The sequence below is a fragment of the Vipera berus genome (genome assembly GCF_964194415.1).
Source record: "Vipera berus genome assembly, chromosome: 1".
Classification (NCBI taxonomy): Eukaryota; Metazoa; Chordata; class Lepidosauria; order Squamata; family Viperidae; genus Vipera; species Vipera berus.
Genome location: NC_138202.1, coordinates 359,393,647 through 359,398,750, shown reverse-complemented (window position 1 = coordinate 359,398,750; position 5,104 = coordinate 359,393,647).

Sequence of the window (5,104 nt, the reverse complement as noted above, 5' to 3'; positions counted from 1 at the left end):
CGGCCTCAGCTGCTCTTCGATGGAAACAGAGGGTGGAAGTGCGTGCCTTTGGGCTGAGCTGACTCACTTAGTGGCGGGAGAATTCTGTGTGCGCCTCAGTGCAGATCATGTTATCTGAGAGTGAAAAAACCAGCAGAGTTTAGCCCATAGCCTCCTCCTCCTCCTACTACTACTACTATCTACTACTTTTCCTTTTCCTTCCCTTCCTCCTCTTCCTCTCTTCTTCTTCTCCTCCTTCTCCTCCTCCTCCTCCTCCTCTCTCCTCCTCCTCCTCATCTTCCTTCTCCTCCTCCCCCTTCTCCTTGTCTTCCCCCTCCTCTCTTCTCCTCCTCTTCCACCTTATCCTCCTCTTCCTCCTCCTCTTTCTCCTCCTCTTCCTCCTCCTTCCTCCTCCTCCTCCTTCTCCTCCTTCTCTTCCACCTCTCTTCTCTTCCTCCTCTTCCTCCTTCTCCTCCTCCTTGTCCTCCTTCTCCTTCTCTTTGTGGAACAACCTGCCTCCAGATGTTGTGGGTGCTCCATCACTTTTAAGAAGAGAATGGACAGCCATTGGTCTGAAATGTTACAGGGTGTCCTATTTGAGGAGGGGGCTGGACTAGAAGACCTCCAAGGTCTCTTCCAACTCTGTTATTCTGTAAAAACGACGACAGTGCCACAAGTCAGACACACTGACTGACATACACACACACACACACACACACACACACACAAACAGACACAGAGAGAGAGTGTTTCACACACATTCTTCCTATCCACAAGATATATTTATGCGACAGTTTCGGCAAAGGATAAGCATAGTTATAACTGCCTCTGCAAAGTTTACACCTTTAAGTCATTAAATAAACAGCCCGGAATTATAAAAAAAATGCAGTTGGAAAACTCGCGTCATTTTATGCCGTTAACGGGAACTCATCCAAGAAGCACAGGGGGTCAAAAAAAAAAAAATCAGAAAGGATTGAGGATTGGGGGAAAAGAGATATGGGGTGGGGGAACTGGCTGCCTATGGTGCCAGACAAGTCTGGTCAGAACTAGAACGGGGAGCCGTAACCGGGCCGCCAAATGGGCCGAGAGTCGAGAGCCGTGCTGTCCACAGGAGAAGAGAGCAGCCAAAAGACAAACCGAGAGCTGAGGGGGATAAAATTTAAAAACAGGACATGGATATGTATAAGTAAATAAAATATATTGATAAATGTCTGAACTGATCGTGTTATAATTAGAAATGTACTAACTTGAATGTGATATGGTAATTAAGGGAAATAGAGAGGGATTTTTTTGATGATGTAACCTGAGACATGTACAAAAGATCTTGTTATTGGACTATTGATTACCCAGTCATCACGCTGCTTTCTAAATATTTGGATGTAAAATTGGAAAATTAATAAAACTTGTTTCAAAAAAAAATAATTCAGGATATATTCGAGGAAAAGGAAGAAGAACTGATTGAACGAGCTGTTAGGAGAACTGTGGGGAATTGCAGAAGGAGGGAGGCTGTTTAATGAACATCAGTGGGGTCCGTTCCTCCAAAAATACTTTAACCAAATGGTCTTTCTTATTCCAAACAACATACAGAAAAACAGAAGAAAAACTACTTGATGATTCAAATGCATTTACTTGGAAAAGTTAGTCGGCGAAGAAAGAAAGCTAGAGTAAGGCTGAAGAAAATAGAGGTTTTGAGCCATTGGATGGGATACTATATTGTTAACTAGATGTTTGAATATGGTGGAGAATAGATAATTGCTAGAAATAGAAGTACTATCATAACTAGAAAGATAAGAGAATGTCGGCTGGTGGCCCCCAGGGGGAGGGCCTTCTCTGTGGGCGCTCCGGCTTTATGGAATCAGTTGCCGGTCGAGCTCCGGATGGCACCTGACCTTCGCTCCTTCCGACGTGGTCTGAAGACCCATCTATTTGAACAAGCCGGCCTGGCCTGATGGGGGATGTGTTGGGGTTTTAATGGGGATTTTTATATTATTATTGATTGTTTTAGCTGGGCTACTATTTAATTCTTTTTAATTTTTGTATTCTGTATTTTTATATATGCCCTGTTCACCGCCCTGAGTCCTTCGGGAGAAGGGCGGTATACAAATATAATAAAATAAATAAATAAATAAATAAGGTTTTTAACTAGAATATTAGATTTTGATATAAGAAGGGAAACAGAAAAACACTAAGAAGTTTGAATAACGAAGCTTTTGGTTACCCAAATATAACTCACTTTCAAATTATAAACAATAGAGGCATTTTGAATACTAGTGGGAAATTAAAAAAAAAAGCGAAAACAGGATACTGAGAGAGGATCCCTTACAGGGACGAGCCGAGGAGTTTAGTCATCATCTGGCGGACAAAATCGCTCGGATCCGGACCGGCCGGGACTCTGACTGGGCAGAGTCTGATGTGGAGGAATCAGGCGGTCTTGAGCACGTTATCTGGACTGAGTTCGACCCTGTTTCCCCTGATGACGTGGACAGGATCATGGGGAGACTGAGCACCACCACCTGTTTGTTGGATCCGTGCCCCTCCTGGCTAGCTTATGCGGCTCGGGAGGGAACACGAGGCTGGTTCCAGGCAGTAATAACTGCTTCTTTGAAGGAGGGTGTCTTCCCTGCCGCCTTGAAGGAGGCGGTGGTGAGACCCCTTCTCAAGAAGCCTGCTTTGGACCCGACTGCTTTAGACAACTACCGTCCAGTCTCCAACCTTCGCTTTCTGGCGAAGGTTGTTGAGAGTGTGGTGGCGCATCAGCTCCCTCTGTTCCTGGAGGAAACTGATTATCTGGACCCGTACCAATCGGGTTTCAGGCCCGGACACAGCACGGAGACGGCATTGGTCGCGCTGGTGAATGATCTCTGGAGGGCAAGGGACAGGGGTTGCTCCTCTGTCCTGGTCCTATTAGATCTCTCAGCGGCTTTCGATACTATCGACCATGGTATCCTGCTGCGGCGTCTCAGGGGGTTGGGAGTGGGAGGCACCGTTCTACGGTGGTTCTCCTCCTACCTCCAGGGCCGCTCGCAGTCGGTGTTGACAGGAGGGCAGAGATCCGCCCCGAGGTCTCTCATTTGTGGAGTTCCTCAGGGGTCGGTCCTCTCGCCTCTCCTGTTCAACATCTATATGAAGCCGCTGGGCGAGATCATTCGTGGTTTTGGGGTGGGGTATCACCAGTACGCTGATGATACCCAACTTTTTCTTTCCACCCCGAACCAACCCAGTGATGCCCTCTCCGTGATGTCCCGGTGCCTGGAGGCGGTTCAGGTCTGGATGGGGAGAAACAGGCTTCGTCTCAATCCCGCCAAGACTGAGTGGCTGTGCATATCGGCATCTCGGGTTAACCAAGTTATTCCACCTCTAACGATGGGGGGTGAGGTGTTACCCCCCGTTGATAGGGCTCGCAACCTGGGCATCCTCCTGGACTCACGGCTCACTTTTGAAGACCACATAGGAGCCGTGACCAGGGGGGCTTTTGCACAGGTTCGCCTGGTGCGCCAGTTGCGTCCCTATCTGGACTGAGACGCCCTACGCACAGTTACTCATGTGCTTGTGACCTCCCGTTTGGACTACTGTAACGCTCTCTACATGGGGCTGCCCTTGAAGACCATTCGGAGGCTTCAACTGGTGCAGAATGCGGCCGCGCGAGTTGTAATGGGGGTCTCCCGATACTCCCATGTAACACCTCTACTCCGTGAGCTGCATTGGCTTCCGGTTGCCCTCCGGGTGAAATTCAAGGTGCTGGTTATTACCTATAAAGCCCTACATGGCCTGGGTCCGGGCTATTTGAGGGAACACCTGCTGCCGGCATCAAACGCCCTTCGCCCAGTGCGCTCCCACAGGGAGGGTCTGCTCAGGGTTCCGCCGGTAAGAGATTGCTGGCGGGTGACACCCAGGGATAGGGCCTTCTCAGTGGGAGCGCCTGCCCTCTGGAACCAGCTGCCGGTGGAGCTGAGAACTGCCCCCGACCTCCGATCATTCCGCCGGGGCCTGAAGACCTGGCTCTTTGAGCTCTCAGGCCCAGGCTGAGGAGAAATTTTTAATTGGGGTTTTAAGTGTACAGGGTCAATTTAATATTTTTTAATTTTGTTTTTTTAACTTTTGTATGGTGGATTTTTTAATTCCCTGTAAACCGCCCTGAGTCCTCAGGGAAAGGGCGGTATATAAATGTAAATAAATAAATAAATAAATAAATAAATAAATAAATAAATAAATAAATAAATAAATAAACATATGGATCTTGAGTACAAATGCAATTAAGATATGTTTTGTCTAGAAAAGTAATCTAAAACTGATTTTATTGATACTATGAGAAAAAGATAACAAAGATGTCAATATTCAATTGTATATTTACTAATAACAATAAGAATTGTATTTGCCTAGTGTGGAAAAACAGATACTGGAAGAAGAGACGAAACGTGATGGTGCAATAATGGATCTAGACTGAAGAAGTTAATATATACCACTCAATTACTAATGGATCCAGAGAACACATTATCTATTAAGTACCTGATTGTAAAACTAGAAAATCTATATATCTATATATCTATATCTATATAGATATCTATATTTCACTCTATATCTATCTATCTATCTATCTATATATCCATCTATCGATCCATATCTATCTGTCTATATCTATCTATCTATCTATCTATCTATCTATCTATCTATCTATCTATCTATCTATCTATCTATCTATCTATCTATCATCTATCTATCTCTATCCATCCATCCATCCATCCATCCATCCATCCATCCTGTGTATCTGTCTATTTGTCTGTCTGTCTGTCTATCATCTATCTATCTATCTATCCATCCATCCATCCATCTATCGATCGATAGATAGATAGATAGATAGATAGATAGATAGATAGATAGATAGATAGATAGATAGATCTTTGGTCATTCGGAGGAACAAACAGCCACTACCACACACTTCTCCCAGAAGAATGAAGCTCAAGCCACCAGCCTAAGGATGACGGATGAGATTTTGTCGAAACGTTGCTCTTATACCTTCAATTCTACGTGGGAAAAAACCCAAATGACCAAAGATCTACATACAAACACCCGTGAAAACCTCAGAAAACACATATATATATATATATATATATATATATATATATAT